At 41.7% G+C, this 21,439-nt stretch overlaps 1 protein-coding gene and 1 pseudogene across 1 annotated transcript in view; both read right to left on the reverse strand.

Moving 5' to 3' along the window:
• The window catches only part of ZRANB3 (zinc finger RANBP2-type containing 3), a 319,153-nt gene extending 298,090 nt beyond the window's left edge, over positions 1 to 21,063 (reverse strand). The window contains exon 1 of the mRNA XM_023193763.1: positions 21,006 to 21,063. The gene's annotated coding sequence lies outside the window, so the exon portion shown is untranslated. The remainder of the gene's footprint in view (positions 1 to 21,005) is intronic.
• On the reverse strand, positions 291 to 21,025 carry LOC111527482 (annotated as a pseudogene).
• Positions 21,064 to 21,439: the final 376 nt, after the last annotated feature.

Raw genomic sequence — 21,439 nt, forward strand, 5'->3', positions numbered from 1 at the left:
TATTTCTCACAGGCTTTTGAAAATACAGAAAGTAAGAAATATTCCAATGAATGAAATGTACCAAATGTCAGCAATAACGCAAGACACATTCCTTTGGGGAAATGGCCGTTAGAAAAAAAATCCAGTCTGTACATGCAAAATAAGCAAGGAAATTTGGTCTTTTTTTCTTCTTCTTTAATAATTCATTACTCCTAAAATATCATTCCACAAAATTGGAAGTGAAAGACTAAAGGCCAGGAAAGGGAAGAGAGGGAGAAGGAGCACACACGATTAACACACAAAATAAGTAAAATTATACTAACTAAAGCAGTTTATAACAAACTGGGTCATACTCCAAGATACCAAAGGCTGGTCAAAGAAATTCACCATTCTGTAGGAACTAGGGTTCGTATGGCCGCCTGGAGATCCATGAAGATTCACTGCCATGGAGCAAGCCACCTTCCCACTCCAAATCCTGCTTTCTGTACCATGCCTCCACAGGGAGGGCCTCTCATTCCACCACTCAGCCCACCTAAAGGGCCTCCAGGTCCACAAAGGCGATCATCTCGTGGGTCCCCTTCCCTGGCAGCTCGAGTCTTCTTCTCTTCCACATTTAGATGGACCTCACCTCTGAACATGATGGACCTGTTGCTAAGGACCTTCTGAACAGGCTCAGAATCATCAAACACAACAAAATCAAAATTGGGTAATTTCTCACCACTGTTAATGTGCAACTCCACCATGTTCCCATAATTTTGAAAGAAATCTTTAAGCTCTGATTTGTCTACTTTATGAGGCAGGTTGCCAATGAAGAGTTGGTGACTGTCAGGGTGTCTCACCATTCTTCGGGGTTCAATGTCACCTTGCTCACCAGCCTCACAGATTGGTCTGGGTCCCTTTTGGGGAGGAATATTTATTCATTGTTCTCGCATTCTTTGATCCCTTTGAGGTCTCTGTTGTGGAACCTGAGATTCAGGCTTAGAATCTGTACAGGGCTGTGAAGCTAGTACTTTTCAAACATGAGGAGGTATCCCAGTAACTGGAACAGCTCCACTGGGTGGAAGGTTGTTACTGGTCACAGATGCCCAAGAAAATGTCCTCAAGTCTTCCTATACTATCTGAGATATGTCTGCAGGTGCTGGAGAACTCTTCTGAGCATCCTCAGGAGCAGTTTCTTCTAATACAAGTTCAAACTTTTCCTCTTGGATTTCAGATACATGTTCTTGTTCTGGTTCTGGTTCAGGATCAGGCTCCAGTTCAGCAACTGGCTCCTCTAAATGTTCTTCCATGTCATTACTGACAACTGCCTGATCATAGAAAGTTCCAGAATCAGAGGTGTTTGCTGTCTTTCTTCAGGTTCCTCTACTTCTTCTTCAGACTCCTCCTGAGGCTCAGTAACAAATCCATCTTGGTATCTGAAGATATCATTATGAACATAGAACTGATTTGCAATAGACCCCTCAGGAGCAAGTACAAACATCTGCATGAATCTCCTCAAAGCTTGGTTGTTGTTAGAGAAAAGCACCATCACCTGGACTACCACACCATCATTTAGCATAGCATAAGCATCAACACGGAGAATCTTGGTGTGGCAGTTGGTGAAGTTTTGTGATGTCACTTTCCTGTGGATTTCTTTCTGTCTGTAGACTGCATCTGCTGGCTTTCCATTTGAATCCAATCCCCTATGGACATGAGAAGAGTTATTTCCATAAAATCTATGGAGCATGTCTGGGGCCTGGTTCACCAGTGTGTAATGCTGTCTCACAAATTTCCACCCAACCAGCAGGGGAGTAGGCTTCTCCATCACCATTGCTTTGGTCAATTCAACCTGGGGAGAAGAGTCAAATGCTGTCTCACAAATTTCCACCCAACCAGCAGGGGAGTAGGCTTCTCCATCACCATTGCTTTGGTCAATTCAACCTGGGGAGAAGAGTCAAATATGTCCAAACCTGCGCCACTGAGCGGGAGAGGAACTAGCTCTGCTACACAGCACTGATGATGGCAGAAACCCCTCATGCAACTGTGTCTGCACCAGCAATACATAATTTTTAATACCATGTTATTAAAATCAAAATGACAATATTGGCTAGGGAAATTTAGTGAAAGCAAAATCTAGTAGAACTTATTTTCTAAGCAATTCGCTTGGTAAGCAACACTTGAAAAAAAGAATGAAGGAAATATTTATTTTCTATCTTTTAGGTCAAGACAGTGTTTTTGTACTCAATTGAGAACAAGGCAAATTCAACTGGAATTCACTGACTCATTTAAGTAAATAGTAGAATTGTATTGAGGAGAATCAGATATTGTTAAAATACACTACCTAGAGACTTATTTTGGAAATAACAAGTAAATGGCTGGTGAAGACAACTATATACACTTGGGGGAGATAATTTTTTTTTTTTTAATTAAGAATGTATTGGATGAAATTTACTACAGAATAGATAAAAAATTAGTAAATTAGAAAAGATATTAAATGTAAATGGACTAAAAACAAATGAAAAGATTCCTATATTAAATTAAAATATATATAAATTTACATGCTGCTTTTAAAAGACATATCCTTAAATAGAAGGATTCATAAACATTGAAAGTAAAAGAATTAAAAAAGATATACATGCCCAAGTATAGCTGGTATTGCTTTACATTATAACATAGGTTTCAGGCAAAAAAAAATTATGAAAATAAACAAGAGCATTTTATAATGATAAAAATTTATTAGAAAAATTTAGCCTCGAAATATATCTTAATAAATATACAAGGCAAAAACTGATAAAAATAAAAGGAAAATTGGACACAACCATATCTATCTATAACCACAGTGGAAAAGTTTAACACATGTCTCTCAGTAATTATGCAAGCTAATTAAAATTGTTAATAGGATAAAGATGATTTCAAGAACACAATAAACAAATCTGACCCATTTGGTGCAAAGACAGGAGTATTATCTTCAAGCTCATTGTGTGAAGCCAGCCTAAACAATCTCACAAGCACATTACAAGAAAAAACATACATAATACAATCTCTCATATTCATAGGTAAACAAAATATTAGCAAACCGAATATAGCAGTAACTAAAAGACAAAGACACCAAGACTAAAGTGGGCTTATTTCAGGAATGCACAGCTGATTACACTTTCAAAATTCAATCACTGACAAGCTGATCCTAAAATTCATATGGAAATGCAAGGAACCCAGAATAGCCAAAACAATCCTGAAAATGAACAAAGCTAAAGGACTTCTACTTCCTGGTTGTAGAATTTACTACAAAGTGATAATAATCAAGACAGTGTAGCACTACTAGCATAATGACAACCAGCTAGGTCAAAGGAACAGAACTGAAAGTCCAGAAACAAGCCCTTACATTTACAGTCAATTGAGTTTTGACAAGGGTACTAAGAGGATTCAATAGGAAAAGAGTAACTTTTTCAACAAATAGTGCTGAGACAACTAGATGTCCATATAAAAGAATGAAATTAAACCCCCACCTCAGCTGCATATGAAAATTAACTTGAAATGGAACAAAGATTAAAACATAACAGCTAAAACTATAAAACTTCAAGGGGAAAACACAAGAGGAAATCTTTGTAATTTTCGGTTATGGTATGGTTTTAGATAACACTAAAAGCAAAAACATGAAGTCTTTGCACATGCCTATGTCCTGAATGGTATTGCCTAGGTTTTCCTCTAAGGTTTTTATGGTTTTAGGTCTTATGTTTAAGTCTTTAATCCATCTTGAGTTAATTTTTGGATAAGGTGTAAGGAAGGGGTCCTGTTTCAGTTTTCTGCTAGCCAGTTTTCCCAACACCATTTATTAAACATGGAATCAATAGGGAATCCTTTCCCCATTTCTTGTTTTTGTCAGGTTTGTCAAAGATCAGATGGTTGTAGATGTGTAGTATTATTTCTGAGGCCTGTGTTCTGATCTATATATCTGTTTTGGTACCAGTACCATGCTGCTTTGGTTACTGTAGCCTTGTAGAATAGTTTGAAGTCAGGTAGTACGATGCCTCCAGCTTTATTCTTTTTGCCTAGGATTGTCTTGGCTATGTGGGCTCTTTTTTGGTTTCATATGAAATTTAAAGTAGTTTTTTCTAAGTCTGTGAAGAAAGTCAAAGGTAGCTTGATGGAGATAGCATTGAATTTGTAAGTTACTTTGGGCAGTATGGCCACTTTCATGATATTGATTCTTCCTATCCATGAGCATGGAATGTTTTTTTATTTGCCGTGCCCTCTCTTATTTCCTTGAGCAGTGGTTTGTAGTTCTCCTTGAAGAGATCCATCACCTCCATTGTAAGTTGTATTCCTAGGTATTTGACTCTCTTTGTAGCCATTGTGAATAAGAGTTCACACATGTTTTGGCTCTCTATTACTAGTGTATAAAAATGCTTGTGATTTTTGCATACTGATTTTGTATCCTGAGACTCTGCTGAAGTTGCTTATCAGTTTAGGAAGATTTGGGGCTGAGATGATGGGGTTTTCTAAATATACAATCATGTCATCTGCAAACAGAGACAATTTGACTTCCTCTCTTCCTATCTGAATACCTTTTATTTCTTTCTCTTGCCTGATTGCCCTGGCCAGAACTACCATACTGTGTTGAATAGGAGTGGTGAAAGAAGGCATCCTTTGTGCCGGTTTTCAAAGAGAATGTTTTCAGCTCTCACCCATTCAGTATGATATTGGCCGTGGGTTTGTCATAAATAGTTCTTACTATTTTGAGATACATTCCATTAATACCTAGTTTATTGAGTTTTTTTTTAGCATGAAGGGGTGTTGAATTTTATGGAAGGCCCTTTCTGCATCTATTGAGATAATCATGTGTTGTCATTGGTTATGTTTATGTGATGGATTACATTTATTGATTTGCGTATGTTGAACCAGCCTTGAATCCCAGGGATGAAGCCAACTTGATCTTGGTGGATAAGCTTTGTGATGTGCTGCTGGATTTGGTTGCCAGTATTTTATTGAATATTTTCGCATCGATGTTCATCAGGGATACTGGCTAGAAATCATCTTGTTTTGTTGTGTCTCTGCCAGGTTTTGGTATCAGGATGATGCTGGCCTCATAAAATGAGTTAGGGAGGAGTCCCTCTTTTTCTACTGTTTGTAATAATTTCAGAAGGAATGGTACCAGCTCCTCTTAGTACCTCTGGTACAAATTCAGCTGTGAATCTGTCTGGTCCTGGGCTGTTTGGTTGGTAGGCTACTAATAGTTCTCTATTTCCTTCAATTCTGCTCTGATCTTAGTTATTTCTTATCTTCTGCTAGCTTTTGAATTTGTTTGTGATATCAGGGTGTCGATTTTAGATCTTTCCCGCTTTCTGCTGTGGGCATTTAGTGCTATAAATTTCCCTTTAAACGCTGCTTTAGCTATGTCCCAGAGATTCTGGCACATTGTGTCTTTGTTCCCATTGGTTTCAAATAACTTATTTCTGCCTTCATTTCGTGATTTACCCAGCAGTCATTCAGGAGTAGGTTGTTCAGTTTCCATGTAGTTGTGTGGTTTTGAGTGAGTTTCTTAACCCTGAGTTCTAATTTGATTGCACTGTGGTCTGAGAGACTGTTTGTTATGATTTCCATTCTTTACATTTGCTAAGGAGTGCATTACTTCCAATTATGTGGTCAATTTTAGCATAAGTGTGATGTGATGCTGAGAATAATGTATAGTCTGTTGGTTGGGGGTGCAGAATTCTATAAACATCTATTAGGTCTGCTTGGCCCTGAGCCGAGTTCAAGTCCTGAATATCCTTGTTAATTTTCTGTCTCATTAATCTGTCTAATATTGACAGTGAAATGTTAAAATCTCCAAATCTCCTACTATTATTGTATGGAAGTCTAAGTCTCTCTGTAGGTCTCTAAGAACTTGCTTTATGAATCTAGGTGCTCCTGTATTGGGTGTATATATATTTAGGATAGTTATCTCTTCTTGTTGCATTGATCCCTTTACCATTATATAATGCCCTTATCTCTTTTGATCTTTGTTGGTTTAAAGTCTGTTTTACCAGAGACTAGGATTGCAACTCCTGTTTTTTTTTCTTTTTTCTTTTGCTTTCCATTTGCTTGGTAAATATTCTTCCATCCCTTTATTTGAGCCTATGTGTGTCTTTGCAAGTGAGATAGGTCTTCCGAATACAGCACACCGACGGGTCTTGACTCTATCCAGTTTGCCAGTCTGTGTCTTTCAATTGGGTCATTTAGCCCTTTTACATTTAAGGTTAATATTGTTATAGGTGAATCTGATCCTGTCGTTATGATGCTAGCTGGTTATTTTGCCCATTAGTTGATGCAATTTCTTCATAGTGTTGATGGTCTTTACAATTTGGTATGTTTTTGCAGTGGCTGGTACCAGTTGTTCCTTTCCATGCTTAGTGCTTCCCTCAGGAGCTCTTGTAAGGCAGGCCTGGTGGTGACAAAATCTCTCAGCATTTGCTTGTCTGCAAAGGATTTTATTTCACCTTTGCTTATGAAGCTTAGTTTGGCTGGATATGAAATTCTGGGTTGAAAATTTTTTTCCTTAAGAATGTTGAATATTGGACCCCGCTCCTCTTCTGGCTTGTAGGGTTTCTGAGAGATCCGCTGCTAGTCTGATGAACTTCCCTTTGTTACCCGGGTAACCCAACCTTTCTGTCTGGCTGCCCTTAACATTTTTTCCTTCATTTCAACCTTGGTGAATCCGACAATTATGTGTCTTGTGATGCATCTCTGTGATGTTCTCTGTATTTCCTGAATTTGAATGTTGGCCCGTCATGCTGGGTTGGGGAAGTTTTCCTGGATAACATCCTTAATTGTGTTTTCCAACTTGGTTCCATTCTCCCTGTCACTTTCAGGTACACCAATCAAAAATAGGTTTGGTCTTTTGACATAGTCTCATATTTCTTGGAGGCTTTCTTCGTTCTTTTCATTCTTTTTTCTCTTTCCTCTAACCTTTTTTTGAAGTTCTTAGCTTCCCTACATTGGGTTAGAACATGCTCTTTAAGCTCAGAGGAGTTTGTTATTACTCACCTTCTGAAGCCTACTTCTATCAATTCATCAAACTCATTCTCCGTCCAGTTTTGTTCCCTTGCCAGCGAGGAGTGGTGATCCTTTGGAGAAGAGGCATTCTGGTTTTGGGAATTTTCAGCCTTTTTGCGCTTTTTCCTCATCTTCGTGGATTTATCCACCTTTGGTCTTTGATGTTGGTGACTTTCAGATGGGTTTTTGTATGGGCGTCCTTTTTGTTGATATTGATGCTACTCCTTTCTGCATATTAGTTTTCCTTCTAATAGTCAGGCCCCTCTGCTGCAGGTCTGTTGGAATTTGCTAGAGGTCCATTCAAGACTCTGTTTGCCTGGGTATCACCAGCAGAAGCCGCAGAACAGCAAAGGTTACTGCCTGTTCCTTCCTCTGGAAGCTTCATCCCAGAGGGGCACTGCCAGATGCCAGCCGGAGCTCTCTTGTATGAGGTGTCTCCCAGTCAGGAGGCAGAGGGGTCAGGGACTCACTTGAGGAGACAGTCCACCCTTTAGCAGAGCTTGAGCACTGTGCTGGGAGACATGCAGCTGTCTTCGGAGCCGACAGGCACAAAGGTTTAAGTCTGCTAAAGCTGTGACCACAGCCACCCCTTCCCTAAGGTGCTCTGTCCCAGGAAGATGGGAATTTTATCTATAAGCCCCTGACTGGGGCTGCTGCCTTTCTTTCAGAGATGCCCTGCCCAAAAAGGAGGAATCTAGAGAGGCAGTCTGGCTACAGTGGCTTTGTGTGCTGCGATGGGTTCTGCACCCAATTCAAACTTCCCAGTAGCTTTGTTTACACTGTGAGGGGAAAACCACCTACTCAAGCCTCGGTAATGGCAAATGCCCCTCCCTCACCAAGCTGGACCATCCCAGATAGACTTCAGACTATGTGCTGGCAGTGAGAATTTCAAGCCAGTGGATCTTAGCTTGCTGGCCTCCTGGGGGTGGGATCTGCTGAGGTAGACCACTTGGCTCCCTAGTTTCAGCCCCCTTTGCAGGGTAGTGAATGGTTCTGTCTCACTGATGTTCCAGGAGCCACTGCGGTATGAAAAAACTCCTGCAGCTAGCTCGGTGTCTGCCCAAAGGGCCGCCTGGTTTTGTGCTTGAAACCCAGGGCCCTGGTGGTTTACGTACCCTACGGAATCTCCTAGTCTGTGGGATACAAAGACCATGGGAAAAGCGTAGTATCTGGGCCAGAATGCACCGTTCCTCATGGCACAGTCCCTTGGCTAAAAGGGAGTTCCCTGACCCCTTGCACTTCCTGGGTGAGGAAACGCCCCACCCTGCTTTAGCTTGCCCTCCATGGGCTGCACCCACTATCTAACCAGTCCCAATGAGATGAACTGAGTACCTCAGTTGGAAATGCAGAAATCACCGGCCTTCTGAGTTATCTCGCTGGGAGCTGCAGATTGGAGGTGTTCCTATTCAGCCATCTTGCCAGCCACCATAGTCCTGTAACTTGTAGTTACGGAGCTGGGTCACAAACTCAGGTCACGTGGCTATAGATGTCAGATGCCACACTTTTAGCTGCTATTCTAGATGCTTCCCCTACTGAGAAGATCTATCTGCTGGGAGGCACTGCAGCATGTTATCTCCTTGTTTGCTTAATCTTGCTTTCTAATTCTGTTTGTTGCTATCAAAAATTCCAAATAACAGGGTTCAGGAGGGAGAATCTGGAGCTGACTGTTGGACAGGGAAAACTGTTTCTGTCCCTCGGATTAGGTGGTTCATCAGGGAGAGTCCATTTATTATTTTTAATTCCATTTATTATTTTATTCCATTTTATACAACCTACTTGAAAGGACAAAATTTTAGAAATGTATAATATTTTAGTGGTTAGGTTGGGGTGAGATAGAAGTGATTGTGGCTATAAGAAGGCAAGATAAGGGATCCTCCTGGGATGGAAATGTTCTCTATTTTGACTGTGTCAATATCTTGGTTGTACTGTAGTTTTCTAAGATGTTACCACTGGAGGAAACTAGGGAAAGGTCCACAGTATCTCTCTGCATTATTTCTTACAACTTCCTGTGAATTTACAATGAACTCAAACAGTATGATTTTTTTTAGATCAAAAAAAAATAAAACACCCTGGCTTGGGCATGATGATTACACTCGTACTCCCAGAACTTTGGGAGGCAGCAGCAGAAAGATCACTTGAGCCAGGGAGGTCCAGGCTGCAGTGAGCTAAACAGAGCAAGACCCAGAAAGATAAAACTCCAAGATCATGTAGCTAACAGCAGAGGTAAGACCTATATTTGGCTCTTTCATCCCTTTTTATCACATGAATGTTCCATCTCTACTTCAGGGCTAAAGCCCACTGAAAATATCTATTTTAAATATTAATATACTGGTCCTATAAACAGTTATATCCTATAAAAAGTAATCATCCAACTCCCTGAATTTCATTTTTTCATGCATTCAACAAATAAGTATTCGGTTGCTCACATGTAGCAGACATTGCACTAGGCTCCGGATATATAACAGTAAATATATTATTACATGCAGTTCTGAAGAAAGACTACAGGGGAAGTACTGGGCGTTAAGGGAGCATACAAACAGGACTAATTTTTCAGATTAGAGTGTTTGGAAGTCTTCTAAATATACATACATCAAAGTTGATACCTGAACAACATTAACCAGAGAGGAAGGGATCAAAGAGTGTTTTTGGAAGAGTATATGGTGTGTATAAAGGCTGTGAATTGGAGGTAAAAGGAAGGAAGCAAGCAGTAAGGAATTCTCAGTCTTCATCTTACTGGACCTATCAGTAATCACTCCCTCTTCATTAAATCTTTTTTTCCCCACTTAAATTCTTTTTTCTTTTTTGGTCGGGCATGGTGGCTCACGCCTGTAATCCCAGCACTTTGCGAGGCCGAGGAGGGTGGATCATTTGAGGTAAGGAGTTCAAGACCAGCCTGGCCAACATGGTGAAACCCCCTCTCTACTACAAATAAAAAATAAAAAATAAAAAAATTAGCCAGGCGTGGTGGCAGGTCTTTGCCTGTAATCACAGCTACTGGGGAGGCTGAGGCAGGAGATCGGTTGAACCCAGGAGACGGGGGTTGCAGTGAGCCAAGTTCATGCCATTGTACTCCAGCCTGGGCGACAAAGTAAGACTCCACCTCAAAGAGAAAAAATGAATTTTTTTTTTTTTTTTTTTGAGACAAAGTCTTGCTCTGTCACTCTGCCTGGAGTACAGGGGTGCAATATTAGCTCTCTGTAACCTCAAACTCCTGGGCTCACACAACATCCTGCCTCAGCCCCTCAAGCAGCTTGGACTACAGGCATCTGCCACCACACCCGGCTAATTGTTTTTTTGTTTTTGGTTTTCTTTTTTGAGATGGAGTCTCGCTCTGTCACCCAGGCTAGAGTGCAGTGGTGCAATCTGGTCTCACTGCAACCTCCAGCTCCTGGGTTCAAGCAATTCTCCTGTCTCAGCCTCCCAAGGAGCTGGGCTTACAGGTGCCTGCCACTGTGCCCGGCTAATTTTTGTATTTTTAGTAGAGACGGGGTTACACCATCTTGGTCAGGACGTTTTTTTTTTTTATTTTTGTTGCAATAGGGTCTCATTACATTGCAAAGGCTGGTCTAGAACTCCTGGCTTTAAGCAATCCTTTCACCTCAGCCTCCAATTACTTTAAAAGGAAGAATATTGCAAACTTTCTTTCTACAGGCAACTGTTTTCAGACTAACAATAAAATAATTCCCACTTATTGAGTGACCTCTTTCTGTAAACCACTACGCTAGGAAATTTTAGAAGATCTCTCGCAATTCTCAAAACAACTCACAAAGATAAATATAATTATCCTCACATTAAGGACAAGAAAATTGAAAAATTCAGAAATGTTATATAACTTATACAAGGTTTAAAAGTTAGCAACTGGTGATATTAGGCCTAGAACTCAGGTTGGTCTAACTTAAAAGTCTGAATTTTTGCCATTATGCAACAATTGCCTCTCCAAATCACTGACTCAAGAAATACTTAAGAAGTACCTATTATGGCCAGGCATGATGGCTCATGCCTGTAATCCCAGCACTTTGGGAGGCCAAGACAGGCAGATCACCTAAGGTCAGGAGTTTGAGACCAGCCTCGCCAACATGGTGAAACCTCATCTCTACTAAAAGTATAAAAATTAGCCAGGCAAGGTGGTGGGCGCCTCTAATGCCAGCTACTTGGGAGGCTGAGACAGGAGAATCGCTTGAACCCAGGAGGCAGAGATTGCAATGAGCCAAGATTATGCCGCTGCACTCCAGCCTAGGCAACAAAGAGCAAACTTCATCTCAAAAAAAAAAAAACACAACAACAAATACCTCCTATGTGCCAGACACTACAGAAGGTATTGGGTAAACAAAGATGAATTTGTGCCATTATGGCTTCACATCCAAGCCCAGGGGAAATGACAGCTGTAAATAACACAACACAATGAAATAAGTGCTATGAAAGTAGAATACATACAAGGCACTACACATAAGAGGGAACGCTGACTTTATACAGTAGCAAGTAATCAAAAAAGCCTTTACTTGTGAGAAAAAATGCTTGGTATGGTACACCTTATTTAAATACTGCCACTCACGCTAAAACTTGAAGAGTGGAGTCTGCAGACAGAGAATCACAATAAGGATATTCTAGGGAGTGTGGAAAGACAGTTTCTGGGGTGCCAGATGACTTTTTCTCCCCTGCGTGAGACACCCATGGGGAGCCATGGGTGGCCTCTGAGGAGAGAAGTCTGCTTATTGCCTTCATGTTTTTATGCCCCTAGAGCATAACAGCTCAGCAGCATGCCACAGGTTGCTGGGGAAATAACACTCCCTTGAAGGAGTGGAGTATAATCAAACATCTTGGCTTCTCCTGAAACCCACTCCCACCCATTTCAGTCCCGATAAGTTAAAGATCTTAAGTAATTTAGACACACGCCTTGGCTCGAGGAAATTCACAGAAATCACCACTGCTATACATCTTATTGAACGATTAATCCTTTTCCTCTTCCCTTCCTACCCCTCCCATTTGCCCTAAGAACAAAGAGTTTGTAAACTAATAAATTGGGTGGAGGCCGAGGGCTTGGGGCCTTGAGCAAGCCTCCTACGCTACAGTCCCCTGGACCTGCCTTTTAAACTCTTATTCTCTTTTGAATTCCTTTGTCTCTGCTGGACTTGGAATACCTGCTGGGTGGTGTGGGGCTGGTTTCCCCAACAGGGAGAAAGAAGCCACAGTTGCAAAGGCATAAAGTTTTAGAAAATCTGGCAAGGCACAGTGGCTCACGCGAGTAATCCCAGCACTTTGGGAGGCCGAGGCAGGCAGATCACCTGAGGTCAGGAGTTCAAGACCAGCCTAGAAATTAGCCAAGCTGAGATCGCGCCACTGCACTCCAGCCTGGGCGACAGAGTGAGATTCCATCTCAAAAGAAAAAGAAAAAAGAAGTTTTAGAAAATCCTAAGCAGTTTAGTATAGCTAAAGAATAAGATCCTCGTGACATGCAGTAAAGGCCAAGTCAAGGAGGTGCCATGTTAAGAGTTTGGACTTTTCTCTGTAAGGAATTGGAAGCAATTTTTAAAGTATAATCAGGTTGCTATTTTACAAAGATTACTTTGTTAAGTTTAGAAAAATGAATGTGGGGGCAGGGATAACTTTTTAGAAGGCTACCACAAATAGTCCAGGTAATACAATTCATAATCTCTTGGCTTTAGACTCCTATATCTAATTACCCACCTGACACTTTGGATATCTCACAGACATTTTTAGCTTAAATGTCCAAAACCAGTCTTGATTTCTCACCAAATCTGTGTGCCCCTGTAGTCTCAGTAAATAGTACAACCATGCAAGTTACTCAAACCGGGTTTCATTCCTGATTTCTCCCTTTCCCCAAACCACCAAGTTGAATCCACTTATTATTCATTATTCCCAAAACATTAATGTATCTCAAGTCTATCCTTTTTTTTCCCCCAGTTCCACTGCTATCACCAAACCCAAGCCATCATCACCGCTCAACAGGATTAGCACAATAGCTCCCAATTGGACTCCTCTAAATTTCCCTTAATACCACTTGGTTTCCTTAAAATACTTACTGTAATTGGCAATTTTGTCTCTCACTTCTGTTAGAATGCCTTCATAAATCAGGGACCATAGACTTCCTTATGGTTTTATTTCAGGGCTCTAGCACCTAGCATCAGCCTGATTAACAGAAACAATATTAATAAAAAAGCAATAGACACTTATTATGTGTCAGGTACTATTTTAAGGGTTTTACATATATTAAATCATTTGATCCTCACAAGAGCCTCTAAGGTAGGTATTCTTATTTTCTCAGTTTTACAGATAAGGAAACTGAGACACAGATGGTCAATTAATCTGCCTAAGGTAACACAAATAAATGACACAACAAAGAATCAAGCCTAGGCAGACTCCAGCCTATAGTCATGATTATTCAGTACCTCTTTTAGTAATTGCTCAATAAATATTCCTTGAACAAATAAACAAATGAGAGAATACAGAGAGGAGGAACAGATTTAGTGGTAAAGATTATGGGCTATGATTTGGAACATGCTGAATTTGAAGTACTTGGAGAAGGTTGTGAAGTACACTGGGATAGTTGTAAGTTAGAGATAAGCATTTAGAAGTTATCAGGTTCTCCTGGAAGCCAGCTACAAAATACAATTGTCCGTATTTAAAAAGTGATTATACAATTTAAAAAATAAGATGGGCTTTTAAACTGTAACCATTTTGGTCGAATTCTTTCTTTTGTTTTGACAAAGAGTTTCGCTCTTGTTGCCCAGGCTGGAGTGCAATGGCACAATCTCAGGTCACTGCAACCCGGGCCTCCCGGGTTCTAGCTCCTGCCTCAGCCTCCTGAGTAGCTGGAACTACAGGCATGCACCACCACGGCTGGCTAATTTTATGTATTTTAGTAGAGATGTGGTTTCACCATGTTGGTCAGGCTGGTCTCGAACTCCTGACCAACTGGAGTTGGTGATCCACCCGCCTCGGCCTCTCAAAGTGCTAGGATTACAGGAGTGAGCCACCGCGACTGGCCTGTAGAATTCTATAATAGAAATATGTTTTAACAAAGATAGAATAACCCACTGAGCCTCGATGACACCCATGAAAAATTCTGTATTGTTACTATGAAATGAAATATTTGGCTTTCTTTAAGAAGTCACATTTGGTACCTATATAAATGTCAAACTTGCATTTTGTTAAAATATAAAAGTGCAGAGATTTTTAACTTGACAAAAATCTAATAGATTACAAGAAGAGCTGAAAATAACAAGAAAATGACAGAAAAAGAAGAGCGGGAGCACAACTTACCTCTAGACACCTGAACATATTATTACAAAGTTACAGAAAGTAAGATAATGGGTATGGTACAAGTCAAAGAAAAGAGAGAACAATGAAAAAGAACAGTGTCCAAAAAGAACCACGTATAAATGAGAATTGTGAATATGATAAAATTGATATTTTAAATTAATGGGTGTGGAGAGATGATTTACTAAATGGTATTGGGTTTAGCCTAAAAAAGATTTTTATTTTGTTCCTTATACCAAAAAAATGACAGCTAAATTATAAAATACAAAAAAAGTTTTAATCAGATACATAATATTTTTTACTAATCTGGGGTGGGGCAAGCATTTCTAAGCATCACAAATAAATTAGAAGCTAGAAAAAAAAAGATGGACAGATTTGGACACTAAAATAATTTAAACTTCTAAGAAAAAAATTAAAAAGTTAAAAGATATTTCAAAATGGGAGTAAAGACGTGAGAAATATGTGACAAAGAATTAACAGCCTATGCAGTAATTTTTAAAAAATATTAAGAGATGGCCGGGCGCGGTGGCTCAAGCCTGTAATCCCAGCACTTTGGGAGGCCGAGACGGGCGGATCACGAGGTCAGGAGATCAAGACCATCCTGGCTAACACGGTGAAACCCGTCTCTACTAAAAAATACAAAAAACTAGCCGGGCGCGGTGGCGGGCGCCTGTAGTCCCAGCTACTCCGGAGGCTGAGGCAGGAGAATGGCGTGAACTCGGGAGGCGGAGCTTGCAGTGAGCTGAGATCCAGCCACTACACTCCAGCCTGGGCGACAGAGCGAGACTCCGTCTCAAAAAAAAAAAAAAAAAAAAAAAAAAAAATATTAAGAGACAATGACAGCAACAGGCTACTCAAAAAAGACAACACCAAAGGATAATAAACATAAGAAAGATGCTGCACATCAATAGAATTCAACTAGACACAAATAAAATATAATGAGCCATCGCTGTTTACGATCAGATTGAAGAGTAAAACACGGGAATGGGTGCTCTCAAACACCATTAGTAGGAAAGAAAATGGGAACATCCTTTCTGAAGAGCAACTTAGAAATCACAGAGTATCTGTGGCTAAATAAACCTACTTCTAAAAGGTTAGATTCAAGGATAATCAGGGAAGCATACAAGAGAGCGCACATGACAGTGTTACCTATAAAACCTAGTCTGTTCAGCAATTGCACTTCTGGGTATATATCCGAAAGAACTGAAAACAGGATTGGGCTGGGCCCAATGACTAACGCCTGTAATCCCAGCACTTTGGGAGGCCCAGGCGGGTAGATCACCTGAGGTCAGGAGTTCGAGACCTGCCTGGGCAAAATAGCGAAACCCCGTCTCCACCAAAAATTTAAAAATTAGCCGGTCGTGGTGGTGAGTGCCTGTAATCCCAGCTACTCAAGATGGTGAGACAGGAGAATCACTTGAACCCAGGAAGAGGAGGTTGCAGTGGGCCAGGATCACACCACTGCACTCCAGCCTGGGCAACAAGAGCAAAACTCTGTATCAAAAAAAAAAAAAAGGAAATCCTATCATGCTCTGCACCGATGAACCTTGAAGACATTACGGAAACTGAAATAAATTAGCCACAAAAAGTCACATAGTATACTACACGATTCCACTTTTACATGAGGTCTCTAAAGTATGTAGTCAAATTCAGAAACAAAAATAGAATGGTGGCTGTGGGGCAAAGGATACAGGGGAGATGCAGTTATTGTTTGGTAAGTATAGAATTTCACATCTGCAAGATGAAAAAGTTCTAGAGATCTATTGCACAAGGTACATTTAATTGTACTTGCGGACTAAGCTCTGATTTTTTTTTTTTTTTTGAGATGGAGTCTCGCTGTGTTGCCCAGGCTAGAGTACAGTGGCACTATCTCGGCTCATTGCAACCTCCGCCTCTGTGAAGCCATTCTCCTGCCTCGGCCTCCTGAGTAGCTGGGATTACAGGCGCACACCACCACACTAGGCTAATTTTTGTATGTTTAGTAGGGACGGGGTTTCACCATGTTGGCCAGGCTGGTCTTGAACTCCTGACCTCAAGTAACCCGCCTACCTCGGCCTCCCAAAGTGCTGGGATTACAGGTGTGAGCCAATGCACCCAAACTGATTTTTTTTATCTTAACCAAATTCCTACCTAAGGGGTCTAGGGAGTCATGCCCTACAAACCATAAATTCTCATTAGGTGGGTTTTATTTGACCCTATATATTGTGATTTACTTTTCATTTTTTTTATTTTTTTTTTGAGACGGAGTCTCGCTCTGCCACCCAGGCTGGAGTGCAGTGGCCAGATCTCAGCTCACTGCAAGCTCCGCCTCCCGGGTTCCCGCCATTCTCCTGCCTCAGCCTCCGGAGTAGCTGGGACTACAGGCGCCCGCCACCGCGCCCGGCTAGTTTTTTGTAGTTTTTAGTAGAGACGGGGTTTCACCGTGTTAACCAAGATGGTCTCGATCTCCTGACCTCGTGATCCGCCCGTCTCGGCCTCCCAAAGTGCTGGGATTACAGGCTTGAGCCACCGCGCCCGGCCCTGTGATTTACTTTTCAATCTGACTCTGGCCTAACATTATGAGACAAGGAAGAAATGTTTAACACCAAAATATATTTCCTTGCCATACCTTAAAAATGTCCTGTAAAGCCTGTTGTAGGAAAAATCCATATTCTATAGCGAATCCCCTTCCCACTTTGTTTTCCTTCCTTCCCAAATCCAGGAGATAATTAACTAAGAGCCAGACACCCTTTTAAATCCAATAAAAAACAATTTACAACCTGCTCTCTCTGCAGTCTGCTATCTAAGAGCTTCCTCTGCTCAGTAAAATTTGGTCTCCACAATCTTTTATTTTTAACCTGAGCATTCCTTTCTGTCAATCCCAGGTCTTCAGACAACCTCAACCAATTGTCAACCAGAAAATGTTTAAATTTACCTATAGCCTGGAAGTCCCCACTTTGAGTTGTCCTGCTTTTCTAAACCAAACAAATGTATTTCCTAAATGTATTTGATTGATGTCTCATGCCTTCCTAAAATACAAAACCAAGCTGTACCCCAACCACCTTGGGCACATGTTCTCAGGACCTCCCGAGGGCTGTGTCATGGGGCCATGGTCACTCATATTTGGGTCAGTATAAATTGCCTCATATTTTACAGAGTTTGACTCTTTTTGTCAACAATCACCTGGCACCCATTCGTGGGGCCTCAGAGAAGACTCAGGGTCATACTATACACTTAAAAATGGTTAAGATGGCCAGGCACGGTGGCTCATACCTGTAATCCCAGCACTTTGGGAGGCTGAGGTGGGTGGAGCACTTGAGGTCAGGAGTTCGAGACCAGCGTGGGCTAACATGGTGAAACCCCCTCTCTACTAAAAATACAATAGCCAGGCATGGTGGTGCAGGCCTGTAATCCCAGCTACTCAGGAGGCTGACACATGAGAATCGCTTGAACCCAGGAGGCAGAGGTTGCAGTGAGCCACTGTACTCCAGTCTGGGAGACAGAGCAAGACTCTGTCTCAAAATAAAAAAAGAAAAAAATAAGTTGATAAATTGTGCTATGCGTTTTTAACACAATAAAAAATAAATTATTAATTGAAAACCATGTAAATACCCATCAGCAGGGAATTGGTCATGCTACAGCTATACAATAAAGTAGCCATCAAAAATGATAATACTGATACCTATTCAGTTATACTCATAGCCCATTCTTGCAAGTTTTTTCAATATAAAAAAAGCAAAGCATTGTATCATAAAACATGCATCCATATCTGTAACTAAAGACAGAGGTATGTGTAAACAGTGGCATCTCTAGGTAATAGGATTGCAGATGACCTTTACTTTCTTTTTTATATTTTCCTGTGTGGACTAAGTATTAAGTACATGGCAAAAGATGGCTTAAAAGAGGAAGTGACTGCCACCATTGGCTCCAGAATCCTGGGATGGCATTTTGTTTCCCTCATCACTATGTGTCTGGCACATGTTGAAGGATTAATAAAAATTTGAGAGGCAAAATGAACAGTGGTTAAGAGTTCAGGAATCAGATAGGCCTGGATATGAATCTCAACTCAAATTTATTGAATAGGGGCCTCATACTTTAAAGCTCTTTTTTTTTGGTTTGTTTGTTTGTTTGTTTGAGATAGAGTCTCCTGTGTTGCCCCAGGCTGGAGTGCAGTGGCTCAATCACAGCTCATTGCAGCTTTGAGCTCCTAGGTCCCAGCAATTCCCTCACCTGAGCCTCCTGTGTAGCTGGACCACAGCTGTGCACCACCAAGCCCAGCTAATTTTATTTTTTGTAGAGACCGAGATTTCCTATGTTGCCCAGGCTGGTCTAGAACTGCTAGACTCAAGTGATTCTCTTGCCTTGACATCTCAAAGTGCTGGGATTACAGGTGTGAGCCACCAGGTCAGACATCTACAATTCTTATTTAACTTCATTGAGCCTCACTTTCTTCAACTATAAAAATGTCAAGAAGACCTAACAGGTTGTTGCAAGGAAAATGTACTTATCACACAAAACATCATTTCTGGCTCAAATGAAACTCAGTAAAATGATGGCCATCATTACTGTTTAGTGACTCAATTTACACTGGAAGAACTCCAGACACAAACAAATAAAAAAAAACTAAGCATCTACAGAAGACTGCATTGCTAAATTATCACTGAATATCCTAATTGCATTAAAAAGCAAGAGACAACACTTTGCCTGGTAGATCTACAAAAATGTCTTGCTGCAAGGTATGGCTACATTCCTGTACCTAGCAGGATTACACTATAAAATTTACCATCTACTTTGTATATAAACATCACTCATGAGTATTGGACACAGATTAGTGCTTTAGTAAAAATAAGGCAAAGAGGAAAACGTGCTTGTTTTAATCCAAAGGTAGAATGTAAAGAGACCAAATAAACATACAAAATGTGACTAAAGACTTGACTTAGAGAGAGATAAAAAGAGTAAGTGACATTACAATTTTGTTTAGCCTCTCTCTTCCTCACCACTTTTGGACAAGGAGCCTGTCTACAAAGTCTGGTATAGTACCCAATACAGTGTAAGCGCTCATACCATAAATACAAGAGGATTTGTAAGAGAAAATCTCAGGAAAATCATGGAGTAAACTGAATTAGAATTTATCTGAGAAAGTCTCAGTCAAAATAATAAAGGAAAGAGTTTAAGAATAAAGGGCACATGCATAGGGAGGGAAAAGCCTTTTCTGTAACTTGCATCTCCTTTACTCAATAAGTTTTCCTGGAGACCTTATACAGTCACCCTTGAACTCTGAAGGAGGCATAAACCAGGGCCTGACCGTGCTAAGATTATTAGGCTGTGGGTTCCTTAACCCTTTTAGTGATGCCTTTATCCATTGGTGTATTATAGTTGGCACCCTGTAGTCACGTTTTTTTTTTTTTTTTTGAGACAGAGTCTGGGTCTGTCCCCCAGGCCCAGGCTGGAGTGTGGCCCAGGCTGGAGTGCAGTGGCCGGATCTCAGCTCACTGCAAGCTCCGCCTCCCGGGTTTACGCCATTCTCCTGCCTCAGCCTCCCGAGTAGCTGGGACTACAGGTGCCCGCCACCTCACCCGGCTAGTTTTTTGTATTTTTTAGTAGAGACGGGGTTTCACCGTGTTAGCCAGGATGGTCTTGATCTCCTGACCTCGTGATCCGCCCATCTCGGCCTCCCAAAGTGCTGGGATTACAGGCTTGAGCTACCGCGCCCGGCCCACGTTTTTTGTTTTTGATTTTGAGACGGAGTCTCGCTCTGTCACCCAGGCTGGAGCGCAGTGGCGCGATCTTGGGTCACTGTAACCACTTCTCAAGTTCAAGCGATTCTCCTGCCTCAGCCTCCCGTGTAGCTGGGACTACAGATCCCTGCCACCACGTCCGCTAATGTGTGTGGGTGTTTTTTTAGTAGACACAGGGTTTCACCATGTTGCCCAGGCTGATCTCGAACTCCCGACCTCAAGTAATCCGCCCGCCTCGGCCTCCCAAAGTACTAGCATTACAGGCCTGAGCCACCGCGCCTGTCCGCCACTCGTTTAATAATAAATGGTGGTTACTTAAAGAATGGTGATGGGCCACTCGTGATTATCAATCCTTCAAACAGAAAAGCCCTTTTATGTGACTTTTTTCCTTCAAAGCTGACTTTAGACGTGTGTTTGCGGCCGGGCGCGCTGGCTCACGCCTATAATCCCAGCACTTTGGGAATCCAAGGTGGGCAGATCATGAGGTCAGGAGATCGAGACCATCCTGGCTAACGTGGTGAAACCCTGTCTCTACTAAAAATACAAAAAAATTAGCCAGGCGTGGTGGCGCACGCCTGTAATCCCAGTACTCGGGAGGCTGAGACAGGAGAATGGCGTGAACCCGGGAGGTGAGGGTTGCAGTGAGCCGAGATCCCGCCACTGCACTCCATCCTGGCGACAGAGCAAGACTCCGTTTCAAAAAAAGAAAAAAGTGTGTCTGTAAATGTGGGAGGAGTTGGTTCAGAACTTCGGAGCCCTGTCTTTACAGTTCGAACTGACCACACGAAGACTAAAAGCATTAGAGGTACTTTCTACAAATTTAGCCGTGCAATCTAAGGGCCAGCAGGCCCAGACGCCAGCGATTGAAGGCCCGGGAGGAGACAGTATGAGGGCCCTGGGAATTACCCCCATCCCATGTCACCCACTCTTTCTTAAAATCCATTAAATTCCGTTCAACTTTTTATCTCCCATGCAAGAAACTAGCGACTTGCCCGCCATGCCACTTCCAGACAGTCACACCTGGCGTATTCGCCGCCGCATCTCCAACTCCCGCCACAGGTTTGGGACGTGTCCGCCCCTAAGCGGAAGTGACGTTCAACGGGACTACGTGAAAGTAGACGAGTTTAAATACGTACTAATAATTTAAAATCCGTATGGTGTTTTCAGGAAACTCTTCTGCCTACCCTTCTTCCATCATTTCTCTCCTGCTAGGGTTGTGAAAAGGGCTCAGTACAGCCTCGCCACAACTCGTTCTCCTCCTTAATTCCAAGTCATTCAAAACTCTGTCCCTTTTCATTGGCTGAGGCGGCGGCATGGGTACCTCTCAGGAACTACAACTCCAGCCAAGCACCGCGACAAGTGAACGGAGGAGAGGTTATGAGCAGGGGAAAAGCGTATTGGGAATTGTAGTCCACTCCAGATCGAAAAGAGCAATCACCCGGCCCTCCGCCACT

This window comes from Piliocolobus tephrosceles, chromosome 11 (assembly GCF_002776525.5).
Source record: "Piliocolobus tephrosceles isolate RC106 chromosome 11, ASM277652v3, whole genome shotgun sequence".
Taxonomy (NCBI): Eukaryota; Metazoa; Chordata; class Mammalia; order Primates; family Cercopithecidae; genus Piliocolobus; species Piliocolobus tephrosceles.